Source organism: Perissodus microlepis, chromosome 17, assembly GCF_051167445.1.
Source record: "Perissodus microlepis isolate ML-2025 ecotype Zambia chromosome 17, ASM5116744v1, whole genome shotgun sequence".
In the NCBI taxonomy this organism is placed as follows: Eukaryota; Metazoa; Chordata; class Actinopteri; order Cichliformes; family Cichlidae; genus Perissodus; species Perissodus microlepis.
In genome coordinates, this window is record NC_140477.1 from 38,453,680 (window position 1) to 38,477,629 (window position 23,950).

The following is a 23,950-nucleotide window of genomic DNA, read 5'->3' on the forward strand; positions in this document are numbered from 1 at the left end:
TATCGACAAGTCGATGAACATCATTTACAGATATATTGGGTAAATGCCCAAGACATCTATAGAAATGTAAATCGCCGCTTGATTCATTCATTTGCTTAACTTGTTTTGGACCGTAAACAGGGCGTGAATAGGACTGTCACAGTCTGGCGAGGGCAGACTGTATGAATTGAAAAAAAGGACCCAAAATGCAGACTCCAAGGAACAGGGAACAAAACTTGAATGTTAACAAAAAGCGAGCCGTTTAATATGGCTGGTAAAAAGGTACAAACAAAGGGCAAGGCAAACTGAAGCAAAATTAACACAAACCTAAACTGGGAAATCTAAACGAACAATAAGAAAAACCTAGACAAGGAACTTGGAAGCATGGGAAACATGGCGTGGACAACAGACGACCTGACAATCACACACTGAAAACAGAGGACTTAAATACACAGGAGGTGATTAGGGGAAGTGGGAACACATGGAGGAACAGCTGACTGACATGAGCCTAATGAGGGGACAAGGGAAGTGAAACTAAATACAATGAACAAAGAACACACGACTCCATCAAAATAAAACAGGAAACATGAGACAGACATGATAATACAAACTTGATAACATAAGACACGTAGCATGAAACACGAAGGGTGAGGGGAAACTTAAATACAGGGGAAGAAAACACAAGGAGTCTAATAACCAAATGAACTTAGATAACCTAATGAACAAAATAAACAAACTTAAAACGCTGGGTCAAAAGACCCAGGATCATGACAGAGCCCCCCCTTCAAGGGCGGATTCCAGACGCCCAAAACCATGAACAAAGAAAAGAAGCAACAAGAAAACAAACAGGAAACAAAACCAAAACAACCCACCCAGGGCGGGCGGTGGGGGTCCAGGACGGAGGGCCTGAAACAAAACCACAAAAAACAAAGCTGAAGCACTCAGTCCAAACACAAGAGCTTAAGAGTCCGAGACCCTGTTTCAGGAGGGCGACCATGATCTCGGCAGAAAAGGAGTTCGTGGCGAAGTAGTTCAGGTGGCCGTCCTGGAGGTCGACAGCATAGCAGTTCATAGTTCAAAGGTCCAGGGGGCCGGCCACGAGGAAGGTGGCAGTGGCGAAGCAGGTATGGCTGGCCACACTCGGGCGGCTTGGCTCGTGGCCGGCGGCGACGTGGACAAGACCCGTCGGGTGGCTTGGCAGGTGGTCGACGGTAGTGTGGATGTCGACGAGACCCCTCGGGTGGTTTAGTGGGTTTCCGTGAACAGGCTGTTTTGACAGGCCCCAGAAACAGCCATGCTGGACGTAGCTTGGCAGGTGAGACGAGCAGAGGCGTGGCGTCGACCTCTGGCTGGGTCGTGGCAGGACCAGGCGAGGCAGGACCAGATAATGGCGCTGCAGGCGACGGCGTGGAAGCCGCAGGTGGCAGCGCTGCAGGCGACGGCGTGGAAGGATGCTGGACGGGCTTGGCTGAACCTCCAGCTGGCGCAACAGGACCAGGCGAGGCAGGGCCAGCAGGTGCGGAGACCTCTGGCTGAGGCGAGGCAGGGCCAGCAGGTGCGGAGACCTCTGGCTGAGGCGAGGCAGGGCCAGCAGGTGCGGAGACCTCTGGCTGAGGCGAGGCAGGGCCAGCAGGTGCGGAGACCTCTGGCTGAGGCGAGGCAGGGCCAGCAGGTGCGGAGACCTCTGGCTGAGGCGAGGCAGGGCCAGCAGGTGCGGAGACCTCTGGCTGAGGCGAGGCAGGGCCAGCAGGTGGTGAAGCACAAGGTGGCTGGACGGGCTCACTAGAACCCCCAGCTGACGTGGCATGAGGCTGGACGGGCTCCTCGGGCCCTCCAGCCGACGTGGCATGAGGCTGGACGGGCTCCTCGGGCCCTCCAGCCGACACAGGAAAAGGCTGCACAAACTCCAACTCAGCCCCTGGCTCCAACCTGGCCTTGATCTCGGTCCCACAGTGGCTTAGCTGAGCCTCATGGCTAGCACTTCCAGTGCAAACAGTCTTATAATTTGGCTTCTTGGAAGCAAAGTTCGTAGCATGATCAATACACAGGGATGCTAGGTAATTGTGCAGAGGGATAAGATATTCCGTGGAAGACTTGGCTGGTGGTTTTTCAGTCTTAGTCATTTTATAAACATGCCCATGAACCTTTAAGGCAGTGTTTGTTCCAATATTGTCCTTAGAAAAAACGCGTGGATTCAGAATATAATCACCCACCTCATGCTGCTGTGAGCCGTGGTGACGACCTGGACGCCGCCTCCTCCTGGAAGCCGTGGTTGTGGAGGCCGGCGCCGCTACGGCTGAGATGAATGTAGCGGTGGAAGCAGCCACCGGTTGAGGTGAGGAAAACGCAGCACTTGTCTGCTGCAGTGGCGACACAGGCATGGACACAGGTGAGAGACTGAATAAGCCGACTCTTACTCCCGTAGCCGGTGAAGGAAGAGCTGCATCACCGCAGGGCTGGGGTGATTCAGCCTGCACACCGGGCAGCTGCTGCTCAGGCGATGATGGTGAGGCAGAGGAGATCGTGGCTGTAGCAAAGTTCTTTAAGTCTGCAGGCAGGCAGTCCATAAAACCTGGGTTAGCCATGGCTATCCGGGTCAACTGAGCCCGAATAGCCTCCTTCTCCTCCCCCTGCTTCCCTGCACAGGAGATAATCCAAAGTCCACGAAGCTGTGTAACACGAATCTTGAATTCAAAAAAGTTACTGAAATAAATGTCCGCTGGGTCCAGCATGGTCAGGTCGTTCTGTCACAGTCTGGCGAGGGCAGACTGTATGAATTGAAAAAAGGACCCAAAATGCAGACTCCAAGGAACAGGGAACAAAACTTGAACGTTAACAAAAAGCGAGCCGTTTAATATGGCTGGTAAAAAGGTACAAACAAAGGGCAAGGCAAACTGAAGCAAAATTAACACAAACCTAAACTGGGAAATCTAAACGAACAATAAGAAAAACCTAGACAAGGAACTTGGAAGCATGGGAAACATGGCGTGGACAACAGACGACCTGACAATCACACACTGAAAACAGAGGACTTAAATACACAGGAGGTGATTAGGGGAAGTGGGAACACATGGAGGAACAGCTGACTGACATGAGCCTAATGAGGGGACAAGGGAAGTGAAACTAAATACAATGAACAAAGAACACACGACTCCATCAAAATAAAACAGGAAACATGAGACAGACATGATAATACAAACTTGATAACATAAGACACGCAGCATGAAACACGAAGGGTGAGGGGAAACTTAAATACAGGGGAAGAAAACACAAGGAGTCTAATAACCAAATGAACTTAGATAACCTAATGAACAAAATAAACAAACTTAAAACGCTGGGTCAAAAGACCCAGGATCATGACAAGGACATCGGAAACAAAACTCCCCACAGGAGTTTCCGCACCGGAAGTAGCATATGCTAACGTGCACATAGTCAATTCTGGAGACTCCCACCAGGTGATCTGGGAAATCACCTTCAGATTAAAAGTGGTCACCTGGACCTTTATCAACACAAGAAAGCGCTAACAATCAGTCACTAAAAGCAACAAATAGTTCAATCCAATCACCGAGCAACCACCGCTGTGTTGTCTTGTTGTCAGGAGATTGCCGTCTCATTTTAAGTTTAGCGTGACATAATGCAGCTGGAGTGTTAGGACTGCCTGAGAATATCTGTAAAACAATAAAATATTTATCAAACACAGTATTTACAAGCTGCAGTTCCTCCAACGTCCACCAGAGGCTCCAGCGGTGAGGCAGTCCCCACAGACTCCCATGTTAAAATGTCCACCTTCAGTGGATCATTTCGTCCCTCATAGCAACTGTAGCAACGACAATGTTTTTATAAGTCACCCGTTTGAATTGTATTAAGGATTAAATTTTGCATTACTAGGGGCGTGGCCTATTTGAATGACAGGTGGATGGTGACACAGGCGAGAGCTGTCTGCTCAGCTTCACCTGACCTGGACCTCAGGACCATGTTTATGCTTTGAGTCTTCTGGAGCATTTTTAATGACATCATCTGATCAATAATAAGACTGCTGTAAAGTTACTGTACCAACAGAACGTCCAAGAAGTCCGAGCTTCAGTTTTACTGAGTGAAATTTGAAGAGTTCTACTCACCAGAACTGCAAATTGTGAATGCAGAGTTGCCATGTAGAAAAACTCCAGACTGCCCGGGTCTTTGCACTTTCTGCTAAAATAATTCTCCTGTGACGATGTTGGATTCAACAAAGATGATCGCAATCAGTGCAGCAGAACAGGAAGTACTTTATTTATTCATTACCTACATTACCCATGATGCAATTCCTTTTTGTTCTGTGACAGGAGTTTAAATGAACAAGGTGATTTTTAAAAGATGTAACCATAAAACACTTGTGTTTAATTGGTCAGACTGTCACAGCTGATGTGAGGTCGGCTTCATATCGAGAAGAGCTGATCGGTAAATATTTCCATTTACAGACTCGGCATCTTCATCCCTTCACTGTAAAGCGTAAACACTGTGCTGCCTCTCACTGTACCTGTCTTACATCAGCCTGTCGCAAGCTTCAAATTAGTGTCACTCTGTTCATCCAGGCCCCACTTTGCCTGTTTTTACACATCCTCCATGCCGGTCTTCCAGATTTATCTGCACCGTATCTCCGTTTGCAGCTGCTCTGGCCCGATCCTCTCCATTAAGCTTCCACATAATCAAATCTACTGACAGCTCGCTGCAGAAACGCTGCTTTCCTCCGGCTTTTCAAAGAACACACCACCCCCTCCGCCTGACTGCTGCTCTCCACCCGGTTCCAACCTGGATGCTGCTGGCAATGAATTGTTGCATAGCAACCGCCTGCTCGGCACCTACACCGTTCCTCGTGTTTGGAGCCCGAGAACCTCAGAAGATGTCATGATGCGAGCTGAGTCACCCACACGGATCAGAGTCACAACAGCCACGAGGGCTCTTCTTCCTCTGCTCATTCTTTATCCAGCTCACACACACAATGCTACACACCACAGAACTGTGTGTAACATGTTTCCTGCAGTCTAAACATCTGCAGGTGACCACCTACACCTGTGACAGTGATGTCATCAGAACAAGATCTGCATGACTGCATCCATGTCAGAACAGCTCGGGAAATCACACCAGATGTGGGTGTGCGTCATGTATTTGTAGTTTTTCTGTATTTGTAGGTTTTTTTTCTGCTGTCTGTGTTTTTGCTCCATTTGTTGCTACATTTCACGTCACTTTTCTGGTCTCAGAAAACTGTTATTTTTCTTTTGGTTACTTCATGTTTTACTTTGTTTTTCTTGTTTTGTGTAACAGTTGTGTTTTTCTTTACTGTACTGAAGGTCTGCCTGGCTGTGAGTAAATGAGTGCATGCATTGTTATGATCTTTAATTCATGTTGTTTGTAACTTTTGATCTGGATTATTTTATCCATCCATCCATCTTCTTCCGCGTATCCGGGGCCGAGTCGCGGGGGCAGCAACCTAAGAAGAGAAGCCCAGACCTCCCTCTCCCCAGCCACCTCCTCCAGCTTGTCCGCAGGAACACCAAGGCGTTCCCAGGCCAGCCGAGAGATATAATCTCTCCAGCGTGTCCTGGTTCTGGCCCGGGGCCTCTTGCAGTGGGACATGCCTAGAACACCTCACCCAGGAGGCATCCTTGTCAGACGCCCTTATCAAACCACCTCAACTGGCTCCTTTCAATGTGGAGGAGCAGCCGCTCTACTCTGAGCCCCTCCTGGATGGCCAAACTCCTTATCCTCTAAGGGAGAGGCCAGCCACTCTTCAGAGGAAGCTGATTTCTGCCGCTTGTATCCGCAATCTCGTTCTTTTGGTCACTACCCACAGCTCGTGACCATAGGTGAGGGTAGGGACGTAGATCAACCGTTAAATTGAGAGCTTCGCTTTTACTCTCAGCTCTCTCTTCACCATGATGGACTGTGTTGAAGGGTTTTTTTTATGTTGTAATATAATATATTATGGTCCGTAAATTTATCCGGCTTTGTTAATCTACTGTGTTGTTGTAAAGTGTTGGTAGATGTCGTAAATTGGGTTGTGTTGGGCCACCATGTGGTCACATTAGGTTAGGTGGGTACTCAGTAGGTGGAGCAAGAGTCTTCTGACTGTGGTAGTTTATAGTTGTTTTAGGTATAACACCAGGAAAATGGGGTAAGCCTGAGTTAACTTAGTGACTTTGTAACTGGCTTTGTGTGACTGCTTAACTTGACCACCAATGTCAGGGTAAGTAAATCCAGAAAGATGCTCTGGGATTTGAAATACAGGATCCTGTGGCTTGTGGATGACTTGCTGATTTTGTCAGATAACGATGACAGATTACCTTTAAGCTCTACCTGTGAACACTGGATATCTTCCAATTTTTCTCAGCCTTGTTGCAATGGTAGTAAAGAAGGTGTAGGGGAAATAATTTGCATAATTTCAAGGCACACCAGAGGGCAAAATGTACACCTGTATTCATGTCTGTCCAAAAGATGCTCCGTGCAGCCTTCCATGTTGGATCTTCTTTTGATCATAGCATCTTTCGAAAGTCTTTACCCAGTTTGAGACAGTTTCTCTGCTGTGCAGTGAGCTCCATCCGCCATCATCTTATTAAACACACATTCCAACAAACGTTCACAGCGGGAGCGCCTTTGATCGCTGGCATCTACACTTGGCCGACTTCTCCGATCACCCTCTCAGGTGCAGGGCAGCTGATAAATCCAGAAAATATCAGTAAAGAGGAAGAAAGAGTGTTTGTGGAAAGAAGAGAGCAAAAACACACCAAATGCCCCCATCAACCCACACCCAATACACTAATATAGATTATGTACAGGCTGCTCTCCATATGCAGACTGAAATTATTGAACAGTTGTTGATTTGTTGCTCAGAGTTTCTGTAATTGGTCGCATAATTCTTTCTAGCTGCTGAGACAACAAGAGTCAAAGTTTGGTGCCTGGAGTCGCCCTCTGAGGTGACTGATTAGCTTCAGCAGCTGAGCTCAGTGAGGTTTGGAGGGAACAGCTGATTGCAGTCAGGCTAAATTATCCATTTACAAGCTGACATTTAGTTTTCTTCTCTTCGTTTTCCATTTCTCTAACCTTGAGTTAAGGCCTGGGGATGGTTGCATTTCTCTGTTCCTCACACTGAAGTTACCAAATTCTGACATACTGAACTCATCTCTGTCTGCTAATTACTCACTCTGTTCAAACAATAAGATATATGACATCTCATTCACAATCTGTATTAGTGATGTATAAACACATAGTAAGTGAAGAAGAAACACTCAGCAGCCTAGACCCATCTGCTCTTTAAGTGTGACGTATGAACCCTGCTGCCAGGTCTGAACTACTCTGTGTTTACTAAGGCTGTTGTGTTTTTAACATGTTTTAATGCTTTGCATCTGGTTCTATTTAATCTGAACAAGCCCCTTAAAAAAGCCATAACCATCGGGAACCCTCACGTTAACTTTTATCAAGTGGAAAACAGTCAGCGTTCATCCTCCAGCTTCACTGTGTTTATGTTATGCTAACATAGCTGTGTCGCTAGCGATCATGTAGCACATCATTATATACCAGCTAGCCCAACTTCAGTAACCCTACAAACATCACTGCTGTTTAGTTTTCTGTCTTCATTTATGTTGGAAGTGATAGCAGAGCTGTACGTTTGAATTTTTCAGAAATCTCTCAGTCAGAACATGCTATATCATGTTTAGGTGGAAGCTAGCGAGCTAACTTCCTGCTAACTTCTAACTAAACTTCATAAATCCTGTTTTCATGGATGCCTGGATGTTAAACTTAATTGTTACACCTGGTAAAGCAGCAACACTGATCATTTTATTAAAGATGAAAGAATTTAGACAGTTTGTAACTCTCAGTGATGCCGCAGTATTCGTTCGGCTTTGGGACCTGAAGTGGAGTTTGGATCCGGAAATGGCTAACGACGTGACTTACAGACCAAATAGACACAATCAACAAGAAACTGGAGAGACTTAACAAGATGCCACTCAAGAGGCTAAACCAACTAAAAACACAAAGACTCTGTTTTCATTAAATTCAGGTGTTCCATTCATCTCCATGTGTATAAAGTCAAGCAGCTAAGGATGCAGACTGCTTCTACAAACGATTGTGAAAGAATGACTCGCTGTCAGGAGCTCAGTGATTTCCAGTGTGGTACCATGATAGGGACACCACCTGTGCAACACGTTCAGTCAGGAAATGTCCTCACTACTAAATATTCCACAGTCAGCTGTTAGTGGGGAAATTGGAAGAGACTGGAAACAACAGCAACCCGGCCATGAAGCTGAAGGCCACGTAAATCGCAGCGCGGGGTCAGGAGATGCTGAGATGCAGAGGTCGCCAACTTCCTGTCATTCGTTACAGACTTTCAAACTTCATGTGGCCTTCAGATTAGCTCAGGAACAGTCAACTTCATGGAAACAATGAGCAAACTAGTGATTAAACAGAAGCCCCCAAACCCAAAATCACTGGGTCAAAGTCCAAAGTTCATGTGCAAACAAAGTGGAATAAAGACTACAGAGCGGCAGCTTGGCCCCATCAAACACTGAACATGTCGGTCAGGAATCAACAAATCACTGATTCAAACTCAGAGCTCATAAAACAACTTTCATGACTTTTCATCTTCTATGAACACATTATTATTATCCTATTTTTGCTGTTTTATATATTTTAATTTTATAACTCTCCTTTTTTGTTGTAACAGCCTACGTGAGGCAACTTTATAAAGCAACACAAAATAAATGATTATTATTCAATTATTACATCGAGCCTTTAACCAAACTGTGCCCTGTGACTGCTCCTCATCTGTAATGTTATAACCTCTCATCTGTGGTTCCTCTGAAAAACACTGTGGAGACGTGGAAATGGTGGTTTGAGGGCCAGCCATTCGGTGTGATAATGGCTTCTACATTCCACTATTAATTAAGCCCTGAAGGAGAATTCAGGCCCTCATCATAAAAGAGCTATGGCTGCTTTAAAAACTCTGATTGGTATGAGTACTTCCTCATTTGAAGCGGGCCTGCTTCCTTCATGTCCAATTCCTCGGCTGCTCTTCTTTTCTCAGGCAGGAGGTGATTGTACTCGTGCTGTATTTGATCCCGACTGCAGCGCGCTCAGCTGAGACCGCTCAGTTGTCCATCAGCAGCCTGTTTGACGAAGCCGTTCGAGTCTTTTAAAACTCTTTCTGCTTTTCTGAAGTATAATCAGCTCTCCTCCAGAGACACGTGAGTTATTCTGCTGAATAATAAACTCTTAAATTTAATAAAACACAAGCCTCTGTGCGACCTGAGCGGGCAGCAGCTTTGTATTTCCCCCGTCATCAGGTTGATCTTTTAAACCGCTCTCTTCTATGGCAGAAATTTTACTTTAGCCACAAGATTGTGTTCTAACAATAACAATTGATACAGCTACATTGATAGATAATATATTCACAAATAAAATTGACCATGAAATAGTAGGTGGACTGCTTATAACTGATATAAGCGATCATCTTCCTGTTTTTGCAATTTTTCAAAATTATTTTGGGATTAAAACTAAACAAAAGAATCAAATATTTGATATGATACGACATAGAACAACAAGAGCCATTGCTGCCCTCCAGGTGGACTTAAAGGAACACAATTGGAATCAGGTTTTTGCAAATGAAGATTCAAATAGTGCATATGATGCATTCTTATCAACTGTAATTTCACTATATGAAAAACATTGTCCTTTAATGAAAATCACTAGAAAGAATCACAGATCAAATAAGCCATGGATCACAAAGGGGATAGAAGATGCATGTAAAAAGAAAAATAATCTATATAAGAGATTCATAAAACAGAGGACAAAAGATGCTGAAATAAAGTACAAGTTATATAAAAATAGATTAGTAAATATTATAAGAACAAGTAAGAAAGAATATTACCACAAATTATTGGAGCAAAGTAGAAGTAACACACAAGAAACATGGAGGATATTAAATAGTATAATCAAAAAGGGCTCAAAAAATAAGAATTATCCAGATTATTTTAAAAAAGATAAAGATATTGTGCTTGATAAAACTAAAGACATTGCAAATGAATTTAATGATTTCTTTGTAAATGTTGGCTTTAATTTAGCAAAAGAAATTCCAGAGTCAAGAAATAATAACGACCTAAATAAACATATTACTCAGAATGTGTCCTCCATGTTTATTGGTGCTGTAACTCATAGAGAAATAATTAACATTGTGAAGACATTTAAAAATAAAAAGTCCACTGACTGTTTTGGTATTGACATGATATTAGTTAAAAGTATTATAGAATATATAGTGCAACCTTTCGCATACATTTGTAATCTGTCCTTTCGAACTGGTGTGTTTCCCTCACAAATGAAAATAGCAAAAGTTATTCCAATCCATAAAAACGGAGAGAGATGTCAGTTTACCAATTATAGGCCAATATCACTGCTCCCACAGTTCTCAAAAATTTTAGAAACGTTATTTGTTGATAGACTTGATAAATATATTGAGAAGCATAATCTCCTAAGTGATAACCAATATGGCTTTAGAGTGAAAAGGTCCACTTCGATGGCAGTGATGGAACTTGTTGAAGGGATATCTAATGCTATAGATAATAAGGAATATACTGTTGGTGTTTTTATAGACTTAAAAAAGGCGTTTGATACAATTGATCATTCTATATTAATGAATAAACTAGAGAGATATGGCATAAGAGGGTTAGCATACAAGTGGATGAAAAGTTACCTGGATGACAGATATCAATATGTCGAATTCAATAATGTCAAATCTAAGCAGCTGAAGGTAACTTGTGGTGTTCCTCAGGGCTCTGTGCTGGGCCCTAAATTATTTATATTATATATAAATGACATATGTAGCATTTCCAAACTGTTAAAATGTGTATTGTTTGCTGACGATACCACTCTGTATTGCTCAGGTAAAAACCTAGAACAGCTTCTGACTACAGCGGAAAAGGAGTTAAATATATTAAAAAATTGGTTTGATGTAAATAAGTTATCATTAAATATAAATAAAACAAAATTGATTATTTTTGGCACTAGACAAATGAAAAATGTATCTAAAATAAGGGTTAATGGAATTGAAATTGAAAGAGTGTACAAAAATAAATTTCTTGGAGTGATAATTGCTGATAAGCTGAGTTGGAAGTCTCATATAAACCATGTGAAAACAAAAATGTCAAAAACCATTGCTATTCTCTAGAAAACAAAGCATGTCCTGGACAAAAAATCATTATACACACTTTATTGTACTCTGTTGCTTCCATATATGACTTACTGTCTGGAGATATGGGGTAATGCATATAAAACGTACACTCTTCCTATTTTCAAGTTACAAAAAAGAGCTATAAGAATTATAAACCAATCAAACTATATAGAACCAACTAACATTTTGTTTATTAATCTGAATACCCTGAAATTTTATGATTTAGTTGAATATAAAATGGCACAGATAATGTATAAAGCACAAAATAACTTGCTTTGCCCCAGTACTCAGAAGCTGTTTAAAGTCAGAGAGAGTCAATATGACTTAAGGGGAACAGATTTCTTTAAAAAGAACAAGATGAGGACAAATATAAAGCAGAGATGTGTTTCTGTTAGAGGAGTTAACCTGTGGAATAGTTATGACAGTGATTTAAAAAGGTGTAGTTCATTTTCCTTGTTTAAAAGTATGTTTAAAAATAGAGTATTAGAAAAATATATATATCAAGAATGAAAAGAGCAAAAAAAACCAAAACAACCCCCCCAAAAAAACTCTTGATTCTTTTGCTTTGATGTAGTTACTTATCTAAGGTGGAAAGTTTTTTTTTCTTGTTTGTTTGTTTGTTTTGTTTTTGCTTTGTTTTATTATTTGCTTCGAGCCCTGTGTACAGGAGCTGCATGCAAAAAGATCTTTTGTTAAAAGGGTTGGCGTAATAAGCAAATGCTTCAGCCAATACCTTTTGATTAGCCTTGTCTCATGCTTTCTTGCTTTGTGGTAGATCTTTGTTCTGTCTTCACTGAGATATTTGAATGCTAATCAATAAAACCAAATCAAATCAACAAACCTGTTAGCGGTGACCAAAGTTACGCCAATATTAACTGCCCAACACTTCCGTTCCTCTAATCTGTCCTCTACTGTCCAGTTGAAGCTCCAGCAGTGAGCCCAGCAGCAGAGACAGACAGGTTTGGACCATTTATAGTGTGGGGATAACTTCAAACTTCACCATCTCGTCCAGTACGAACACTTCTGCCTCCAAAAGTCTAAGAAGGTGGCGACCACAAATCTCATCAGCGCTTCAAAAGCACTCTCAAATGTCACATCCTGACCTCCTGTCCTCGTATCCTCGCCTGAACCAGGAGAGGAGGTGAGGATGAGATTTACAGAGGATTTAACGACGTGAGAAGGCCTCACCTTAGAGCCTCGTTTTAAAGAGCTGTCATTAACCAAGTCACAGGACAGAACTGATGTATTTTATGATGCGCTCGTGGAGTAAGTTTGGTTGGCTGGTCACTCTTGTGAAGGTGTGGATAACGACTCTCACAAGCCTTAGAAATGCCTCTGTGACTTTTCGGACTGATGATGTCACCGATGTTGTTCCTCAGCTGGTTCTTTATATCGTGGCGTGATCGTGATGTGCTGCTGGTTGAGATCTTTCAGCCTGTTTCACTTTGTCAGACAGCTTCTGTTTAAGAGGTTTATGATTCAGCAGGTGTCACAGTGATCAGCTTTGCTGTGGCAGTGAAACTGGACTCAGTCACAGTTAATTCATGATTTAACAAAGAGAGCCGGCAGGTTGGGATAATTTGATGCCTTAATAAACGAACTCGTCATCTAAAAACCGGATTGTGTGTTTACTCTGATTATCTTTGTGTAATCTAAAAATTTGTTTGATGATCTGAAACATGTAGGTGTGACAAATATGCAGAATCATGAAGGGGTATATACTCTTTCTTCCTTATTGCTTGTGTCAATGAAATATTGTTTCATGAAGACTCGAGGTAACTTTTGGATATGACTGCGTGACTCGCACAGTAACGGTCAGAGTGTGCGTGCTTATGGATTAACGTGGATGTGAGGGACACACCAGGCTGTACTCTGACTTTTTGAGCCTTTGTGTGTTTTGCCTCACGATTCAGAGCTTTTAATCAAGTGTACCTACATCTGTCATTGACATATATGTATTAAAAAAACAAAAAGAACTGATGCCGAGCACTGAGTGACACTTGGGTGACTAACAGACAAGATGAACAGCATCCCTCTGAGTGGTTTTCTTTGCAGCTGATGTGAGTCATCAGTGATCATTTCCTCAGGGAGACACTGTTCTGCTCTGTAAGTGAGAGCTCTCACATTCATTTCCCTGCTGTCCTGAAAGTGTCCATTAACAGCCTGAACGTCTGCATAAATGGCAACATGACTAAAATGTAAATGCAAAGGCTGTCGTGTGAAATTAAGAGTCTATGTAATCTAGCAGTCTGGGGTGTCCTCGAGCCTCTGAGATTGATTTCTGAAGAATATGGCTGGAAACACTCATTATTTCTCTGATGAGACCCAAACCAGCAGCAGGGCCGTGCAGAGACGTTTAAAGGGGCGGGTGCTTAAAGCTACAAAGGGGCACATTGAACCAGGCTGAATAACAACAACACACATTCATGAAGAATCTAATATGGGCAACAAGGCAAAGCAAACGTAGCCTATGTTTTACCTGATGGGTACAATGTTGCTGTTAAGGTGTTGCTGCTGCTCCTGCTGCTGATAGTGCTGGAGGGCAGGGCTGTGCTGATCTGAGACTGCAGACATTAAAAAGTCTGTAGGAGAGATGGTAGCTGATTAAACAAGTGTCATGAGATAATAACAACATGCAAAGATTGGTGACAGCGCTTGGAATCACAAGGCAACAAAAAACCGAGAAATAAACTAGACTGTGAATCACTCTTTGCTTCTCTTCTTCCTTCCATCCCATCATTTCATATATTAGATTAGATTAGATTAGATGAAACTTTATTAATCCCTCGGGTGGGTTCCTCCGGGAAATTCAGTTTCCAGTAGCAAAGCACCGAAAGAAGTTGCATGTTACAGATACATTAAGGGGAATGAGAGTAAGGATACAAGCATAAATACACCATACATACACATATATAGATACAGAATATACAATATGGATAAATAGGATTGCTCATTTGAGTGAGTATATTGCACAGTGGTTATTGCACAGTCAAATATAAGAAAAAAGACAAAACAAAAACAAAAAACAAATATTGCAAATATTGCACAGTGTAGAGAAGCACCTACAGCTCAGTTGTTCCCGCCCTCCCTTGTCCCCCTGTTTCTCCTCCCTCTCCCCTCCAGTGAGGAGTTAAACAGTCTGATGGCGTGTGGGACAAAGGAGCTTTTAAGTCTGTTGGTTTTTGACTTTGGGAGAAGCAGCCTGTCGCTGAATAGGCTCCTCTGATTGTTTACGACCGTGTGCAGAGGATGCCCGGCATTGTTCATAATGTCCATCAGTTTCTTTAAGGTCCTCTTCTCTGCCACTGTCACCAGAGTGTCCAGCTTCATGCCGACCACAGAGCCCGCCTTCCCGATTAGTTTCTCCAGCCTGGATGAGTCCTTCTTTGCTGTGCTGCTCCCCCAGCACACCACGCCATAGAAAAGGACTCCTGCGACCACTGACTGGTAAAACATCCTCAGGAGCTTCCTGCAGATGTTGAAAGACCTCAGCCTCCTGAGGAAGTACAGTCGGCTTTGGCCTTTTTTATACTGGTGCTGCGTGTTGCATGACCAGTCCAGTTTGTAATCACTCTCCACTTGCTGTCCATCTGAGAACAAGACACAACTTGCTATTGCAATAAACTATTATTTAATTATCCACACTTAACAACTCTTACACTTAATCTATAATAAAATGATGACAGAAAAATGTTATAGAAGCAAAACATTTCAGTTGTGCTTATTCTTTTTGTTTATACTGGAATACCTCTCCAACAACTGGTACATGTGTTAATGTTACCTGTGCTCTTTGTAATCCAGCTGCTGAGGGATCCACTACCTTTAGTAGCCTCACACAGCTCCTACTGTTTCCTCCTCATGTCCTTACCAGCCATGTCTGGACAATGTTATATCATGAGTAATCATTTAAAAATCCATATACATAAAACACACACATGCACACACAGTGACATTTTAGACCTTCTTCAGAATACTGTGTATACTGTGGGCACAAGTTTCCATCATGGTGCTGATCCAGAATCCTTCCCTTATTATTTATTACTAGAGCTACAATAATAAAGCAATGAGGGGAAAAAAGTAATAAATATGAAATAACGTATTTATGATGATTCCATTTGTTTCACTATCCACTCTGTGCAGGGAGAAAGCTTATTACATTTTTAAACTGTAGAGATACAATAATTTTGCTGCTGTAAAATCAGCATTTTGTCGTATTTAAAATATAAATCTAATATAATCTGTTTCTTAATGTATGTTCTTTAAAATACAGCGTGTTTTTGAAATATTATAATTATAATCATTATTATGTGGACATGCATATTAGATCGTTTTAAGTGAAATATAATCCCTCCAGAAAGGCAGGAAAAGCCCGGAAACTTACTTTAAAACTAAATATGTTCCCTAAAACGGTGACAGAGCTACAGACCCATGACAGCCTTACACAGGTAGCCAGCAGCTGTGACCAGCACTACTTGTGCAGTTAATAAAAGGACAGGTAATGTTTGTCGCGCTGTTGCACACACAGCACGCTCGTTTGTTTCAGTTCGTCAGTTGCAACAAGACAGCTTACCAACGTGTACGTAATAAGCCAATACTCCTGTGTGCTACACACTACAGTTTACGCTGTACACCTACTTACTGGTTTTGTCGCATCAGTCTGTGTCTCTGAGTTAACTTGTGTTTCTCCTACAGCTCCGGACCGCAAAAAATGCACGTGCTCTTTGTGAGCTCGTTCCCGGCTCGTAACCAGCGCGTTCTGCCGTCAAGGGCGATCATTGGTTAAATGTGATCATGTGACTGATGCAAGCCAGATCCTTTTATTTAGCAAAACTGTGACTAATAGTTAAATATTATTGTTGAGAGGCACAGACAGGACTCCGCACGCACACACACATATAAAAAAAATAATTAAAAATTAAAAAATAACAATTGCCTCAACAAAAGGGCACTTTGGGCACCCATCAGGAAAGGGGCGGGTGCTCAAGCCCCTTCCGCCCCCCCCTCTGCACGTGCCTGACACTGAGCTCGAGCGCTGCTCCACCAGCTACAGGTTTAATATCAGATCAACAACAGTAGAAAAACAGAGACAGAGACTACCAGACAAAAAGAAGAATAGGAAATCCAACATCATCCAACAGGCTCTTTAAAATAATTCCTCTGTACAGTATTTACACACACACACACTGAGGAGGAGGAGCCTGTCACTCAGTCAGTACAAGGAAGCAGTCTGAATACTGCCCTCTGATTGGCCGGCACTCCTTCATCCAGTGTTCTCTTTATTTCAGGTGAAGCTGAGACGCATCCAGGTAACGGTGTGATGTCATCCGGAGCTGAGCCCGTCCTTCTGAAAGAGGTCAGAGGTCACCTAGTCGTCCCTGCAGGTACGTCACTGTGAGCTCTGCCCACTTGCATCCCAGCAGCACCTGTTGGCCAACGGGACCGGCCAGAACCAGCAAAACCCAACGGGACCAGGATCCGGTCCAGCGAGGGTCGGAGCAGTTGGCTGGACGTCCAGGCAGAGATATCAAACATACACAGAACACCACTGAACTGATGTCACGGAAACAGAGACGCTTCTTCACGTGATCCAGTCACATGACTCGGAGAGGCGTAGAGGCTGGCCAATCAGGTGTGCCTGTGGAAAGTGAGAGGAGATCACGGGTCAGAAGATTTTACCAGGGAATGGCTTGAAATTAAAACAAAGAAGAAGAAGGAGGTGATGAGGAGGAGGAGGAGGAGGAGGCTGATGTCCTGTTCAGTAACACTTACACTGAGATTCACTGCTCTGACCAGTAGGTGGAGCTGCTGCACTGAGACACCTGAAGCAGGGCAGGTGAATTTCAGTACAGGTGGAGAGGAGCGGCACAGAAGTCCAAGCATGTTCATGGATGTGATGAGCACCTGCGCATTACTCACATATAACTGCTTTTTATTAATTGTGAGTTTTTGGTGTGTTAACAAAAAAAGGAGGAATTTGTGAAATTCATTGTTATTTGATTAATTACTAAAGAAAGACTTATATTGTTAATTTGGGGTGGCTGTAGCTCAGGAAGTGCAGCTGGTCATCTTCTGACTGGAAGGTTGGTGGTTTGATCCTGGCTCCCCCCAGTCTGCGTGCCAAATATATTTAAAAAAATAAATCAGCATTTCAAATAGATGGCATGTCCATCATGTCATTGACTGCCACTGAGGTCTCAATCTGAAGACGGCTCCTAAAAATCACAAACAGAGGAGAGAATAATTAAAATCAGTTTGTTAAGAAGTTTATGCCTCAAACCATAAGTCCTTAGTTTCTCTGCTTTCTTGTTAATTATATGACATTCAGCACATTTTGTTACACAATTCTATTAAGCTGATAATTGGCAAGGAGGAATTAGTGTGTCTGTGAAGTTTCTCAGTCCACCAGGTCATCGTAGTCTAAGGAGCTTGGAAAGAAAAGCATCTGGACTTCTTTAAGTGTCTTGAAGACGTTTCACGTCTCGTCCGAGAAGCTTCTTCAGTTCTAAGATCAAATGGTGGAGAGTCCCAGACTTATAAGCCATGTGGGAGAGGTGAAACATCTTCAAGAAACTGAAAGAAGTCCAGAGGCTTAGATTAATTAGTATGGTACTGACAAAATTTGATCAGCCCTGCACAAAACAAGACTTAACTTGTCCTTTATCTTAAAACGCTTTATATTTAGTTAAATCTAACATTAAAAAGTAACCAGTATTGGGATCAGAGAAATTATTTTACTGCTATTGTTCATATTACCATGGCATTAATAACATAATCTACAAGTATTGATATTGCATTCAGAGGTTTAAACATATTGGCACCCAATTAATTAGCCTTTAGTACAGGAGCAGTGATAACCACTTTAAACTGTTGAGTTGAATCTATAATCTTAAATGCTTTTGATAATCTTCAATGTTTATATGCAGATTACATTGCATTATAAAAGAAAGGCTCAACTTTGACTACAGTCTGGGCCTGAAAGTCTTGACAGGAAGTGCAGGCGTTTGAGTGAAAGTGAAACTAAGCAGAGTGTGAGTGACGTGGAGCTTAGAAGGTTAGTCTTACAGCAAGAATAGTAGCTGAGCAGAGACCTGAGTGTATTCAGCAACCTGCTGTGTTTGAGTTTGCTTGGTAACAGTTGACTGAGAATAAGTCAGGAAGTATACTTCTAAAGTGTCTTTGTTTCCTCTGTAAAGTGTGCATTTTGGTTGCTATTTTGAGGAGTTGTTTGGATGATGCTACTTGAATAACCAGGTTATTCATTATTATCTTTTATACTTTTATATTCTTTTATTAAGTTTTAAGTAGTATCATTTGATTAAAACATTTATTCAATATATTACACATATAGTTTCAGTTGTGCTGGCCTTCTGTCTGGGGAAAAGGTTACAAGGTTTAGCTGGTGAGGGGAGAGGTGAAACTGAGTGCATGTCAGGTCGACACATACACACACATAAGTAGATAGACTCATTTGTAGGTAAAAGTTTAATCATGTTATGCCTGTCGCTGCGAAATTGAGTTTGCAAAAGAACAGTTTGCTGCAGAACCGCTGCTGATGTTCCAAGACGATAAACGGGCGTCCGGCAGCGACAGGATGCACCTGCCGTGGAGACGGAGACGATGTTCTTTCAAACTGTGTTAAAAGTCATTGTGGTTTTGATTTGACGTATGCATGTATTGTATCTGCTTGAGGCATGAGGGGGCGTCAGTAAATATGCCCTGATGCTATAAAACCTTTCCTGTGTAGTTTTTTGGGCGGAGATCTACAGCTGATGTTATGCGGTGTACATCTCCCCACGCTGCGTGTGTTCATTAAAATCATCGTTTTGACGACTCCGGCCGGACCAGTGTTGTTATTTGGATTTCCTCCTATATCCCTCCTTAATATTTGAACCTTAACACCAGTCAATAAATTTGGACTGTAAAACTTACCAAAGACTGTGACATAAACCAGGACGTGTGTTGCTTATATATGAAACCCAAGAGAAGCATCTCATCTGCATGTCCTGTGAACCTAGAACAGAGGCAGACAGACGAGCACAAAAACTCGGATGAAGGAAATTTGAGAAGGACCACACCCTGACTACTTCTTTAGATTACATTACCCACAGTATTTAAACATGAATACATTAGATCCGAGTAGTAAAAAGTAGCATTTTGCTTTCTTTTCAACATATGACAACAGAAGGACAGCCCATCTTAGTTGAAAGCCCACTCACCACGACAAGGTGCGGGCCACGAGTGGGAACACGGGACAAGACAAACTTGGCAAACAAGACAAACTAAGACAGGACAACATACAGATATACATATACTTCATACACATCAACAATACAAGAAAAAAACATGTAAACAATAACAATTTATTAACAATAACATTTTATGTTAACAGTTTGAATTTTAAATACTGAATGCAAACTCATTAGAGCAAAACGTACTCTCATTTAAATGAACTAGGGCCTGTTGTGTGTTTGTTGTTGGTATGTGTTTGGCTGGAAAGCTGAGCCATCAGTGTGTGTACAGCTAACGAGAATAAAAGGGAAATGCCACAGAATGCTGAGTCGTGGTCGTGCCGTGCCTCCGACCTGTCACAAATTCCTATCAGCAATTACAAAAGTAGCAAACAGTGGCAAGAGACCTGTTTTCTGTTTCTTCTGCTGATGATTCAGTCCTGTTTATGTGGACTGTAAACCATGGGCAGCAGAGGAATAACTGGCAGTAACTGATAATGACAGCTAGGACTGAACAACTAGTGATTTATTGTAAGTTAAATATAAATTTAGTTATATTCTTTGACCAGATATATATCTCTATCTATCTATCTATCTATCTATCTATCTATCTATCTATCTATCTATCTATCTATCTATCTATCTATCTATCTATCTATCTATCTATCTATCTATCTATCTATCTATCTATCTATCTATCTATCTATCTATCTATCTATCTATCTATCTATCTATCTATCTATCTCTCTCAATTCTAATCTAAAATACAATATATGTGCAAAAACACGGCAGCAGAGGACGATTTGATTTTGTCTTGGGAATAAATCACTACTGGAAATCACAGGACTCAGATCAACACACGTCTGCTCTCCAGAACCAGGACGACGTGCTGAGATCACGGTGGGCGACAAATGTTCATCAGCAGAACGATGAGACAGAAACACAGAAGAGCCGTTTGGAAAGGCAGGAGGTACAGTGCTAACAGGCTGCAAGAAATATAAATAGTGACTCACGTCTGTCTCTATCAGTACTTATCATTCAAAAGATACGACACACGTGTACAAAGAAGTGTCCAGGTTCATCCTGACCATCAACCTTTCTGACTGAAGGGCATTTCTGCCAGCAGGACTTCAGATATAAGCCGTGACGTGAGATATAAGACAATAACACTATCAGTCATGGTCTGGCATTCCCAGAGCACAAAGCTCAGCAGGACATAAACAGTGTGGAGTCATCAACATCATCAACAGAAGGAAAAGTCTGGAGAAGTCTTCCTGCAGGTCCTCACAGAGACGCCAGAGAGCTGCTCAGAGAGTTCAGAGTGAGCTGAAGGATGAAGGTCAGACCATAACATTCCTCCAAAAGGGCCTTCATGGACCTGCAGCCGAGAAACCGATGCAAAGTGTTTATGCAGGTGAGAGAAGTTCACCTGAGGGCTCTTATTCAGCGTGCATGCCGAGCGCTGAGAGACGGAGGTTGTGCTGCAGGCAGACGTTTGGACGGCGACTCAGACTTCTCTTCTAGACGTCGTCAAATATTTGTCTACGAGATGACGACGAGACAGGTACCGTCCTCCCGAGTGCACAAAAACACACAAGTGAACACAGCAGCACACAAATCCACACGTCTGTGGACACGTCAGGACAATCTATAATCGTCTAACACAAAAACATACACTGAAGTAAACACACAGAGCAGTAGCAGATTTTTTTTTAATGTGTTTTATTTATTTTCATTTGCTGCTAACTGCCTTGTTTTCATTTGTAGTTTTTGTAGTAGGAAGAACTACAAAATCTACAAATAAAAAAAGTGCAGTTAACAAATGTAGTGCTCTCCACTATGTGAACCCCTCAGCTGAATTTTTAGGTTTTTCAGTTCAAGCCAATGAAATGAAATCCAAAAATTCAACCCCAACAATCAAATGATCCCCTATGAGCAAGCACTCTGGCAACGGTGGAGAGGAAAAACTCCCTTTTAACAGGAAGAAACCTCTGGCAGAACCAGGCTCAGGGAGGGGCGGTCTTCTGCCATGACTGGTTGGGAGGTGAGGGGCAAAATAAAATCAAACATAAAGGAGAGCACAGCGTATTTATGACAGGTCGGTGGACTGTGGCTCGAGTTCAAAAGATGCTCGAATCCCGCCTGAGGTGGTATGGACACGTGATTCGAAGCGATGAGAACTCAGCAAAAACGACTATTAAGGATCGACCCAGACGGACGCCGGCCTCGAGGCAGACCGAAAAAACGGTGGATGGACAAAATCAAGGAAGACATTAAGACCATCAACGCGTCACCTGAGGACGCCTTGGACAGAACCAAACGGAGAACCCTTTGCTGAGGAGCGGACCCTGCACCAGCGGGAACAACGCCAGGATGAAGGTGGACTGTGGCTGGAAAAGATCATTACTGTTTTTAAAGGGTAACTGGTCCACATCCACAATTACAGTAGAGCTGTAATTGTGGATGTGGACCACAATCCACAATTGTCGATGGGACGTGTGCATGCAAGCACACGCAAGCGATCCCCGCTCTGTGGGGTCATGATAATAATCATGACGCTCTGTGGGGTCATGATAATAATCATGAGCCCACAGAGCGTCATGATAATAATCATGACCCCACAGAGCGGGGATCGCCTTCAGATTTTTGGCTGAAGGCGATCCCTTCAGCCAAAAATCTTAGAGGTGACCCAGAAAGCAGCTGCTGACTACGAAAGGTTGTCAGCCTCCTCAGGTCTAGGAGCTTCTCTTTCTGTTGTCCGTTGAAGAAGATTTTCCAAAGTTTTTCTGAGTTCTGCGTTCTCTTGCCTCAATTGTGTGTTTCTTTGCTTGAGTTCTGTGTTTCTTTGCTTGAGTTTTGTGTCTTCTTCCCGGAGTTGTGTGTTTTCTTGCCAGAGTTTTGTGTGTTCTTCACTGAGTTGTATATTATCTTGCCAGAGTTGTGTGTTTACTTGCCGGTATTGTGTGTTTACTTGCCAGAGTCCTGCGCTGTGTTGCCTGCATTGTGTGAATCGTTGATTTAATTCTGTGACAGCTCTGTCTTCTCTTCTGAGTTGTGTGTTCGCTTGTCTGAGTTGTCTGTTCTGTTGCCTGAGTTCTTCGTTCTGTTCCCTGAATTGTGTGTTCTGTTGCCCGAGTTCTGCGTTATCTTCAATGACGTCTGTGATTTGTCTCTTAACTCTACATAGAGCTTCAACTGCCGTATACTGCAGCAAGTCTGACTGATCTCTGCTTCCAGATGGATTATTCGACGTTCCCTGTGACATTTCTTTGGAGGTTTAAAGCTCAAAAAAGTTAAATCTCTGAATGATTTCAATGCAAAGGTCAGCTTTGTCTAAAACAACTGGCTCCTTCTGATGTAAACTGTTAAAGGACCTCCTCTATTTAAGGACTTGGTGGGTGTGGCAGAGAATGTGATGTCGCCGTGACGTCACAATGATCCTTTGAGAAGATCAAAGGATCAAAGGAGCGCTGTGGATCATTCTGCGCATGCTCAGATCAATGAACGGGAGAATTATTAAGTGTGCCTATGTAATGGCACACTTATTACTATTCGACAGATTTATTATTCTTATTATTATGACTCTTGGTAGAGATTCGTCGCACGGTTTTCCCAAAATTCCCAAAAAAAGACCCCATTTTCCCCATTCATTTCGATGGGGAAGGGCCCGAAAAAAGGCGCCAACACAGGCCACTTTGAAGGCCTACCGCTCGGCCATACTTTGTTGTAGAAACGTCATTTAAACTTTAAACGGGTCACAAGATTTTGGACTTTTATTGCCCAAATCCTCGTTGCGATATCTTTTACTGTTGGTTCACAAGAGCAGTTTAAGTTTTAGGAAAATTAAGATTTTCACGGAATGTTCGCGCCACTGTCAACTGCCATAAAACTAGAGTGTGGACAATAATTTAAAAAATTTGTTTTTCTCGTCCTGTCCCACCCAAACCGTTTGCCCTACATCTATAATTTATACATCAAAACGTAGCTATCGTTGTCTTCTTTCATCCAGTGTCTTCCTCATTGAGATCAGATTTACGGTTTTCTCACAAATGCCATCAAACAAATGCCATTCAAAAACTGCTCTCAATTTTCAGCTCAAATTTAACATCGAAGGGTGTCTTTACACTGTTACCACGTCAGTATAATACACTCTACAGGCATTTTAATATGTTGTAGTCTGGAAGTTTTCTCTTGGGAAGCATTTGTTTCAGAGCTTAATTCCTGTTTGCCCATCTCTGTGTCTGACCCTAACTGCAGTGTGTGTGTGTCCCATCCCCTCCTGCCACACACAGGAGTTACTATAGCAACCGGCCCTAACAGCTGAGTACAGGAACAGCTGATGACTCTCTGCTTAAAACTCAACAGTTTTTTGCTCCAAACACATACATCCTGATGTCTTCGGACATCTAATCCGGCAGTAGCATAGGCACACTTAAAATTTCTTCAGAAATTTTCGCTATCTAGTTTGTAAATACTTTGCTATCTAACAAAGGTGCTTTTAGCAACAGCTGGTGGTGATCAGTGGCGGAGCGGGGGGGGGTGGCTT

At 42.6% G+C, this 23,950-nt stretch overlaps 1 long non-coding RNA gene across 1 annotated transcript; it reads right to left on the reverse strand.

Moving 5' to 3' along the window:
• Nucleotides 1-13,934: 13,934 nt before the first annotated feature.
• Nucleotides 13,935-16,093, reverse strand: LOC146370103 (uncharacterized). The gene is made up of 2 exons (XR_014797456.1): nt 14,958-16,093; nt 13,935-14,766 (listed from the first exon to the last, which is right to left on the reverse strand). It is a non-coding gene; the product is annotated as an uncharacterized LOC146370103 (long non-coding RNA).
• Nucleotides 16,094-23,950: the final 7,857 nt, after the last annotated feature.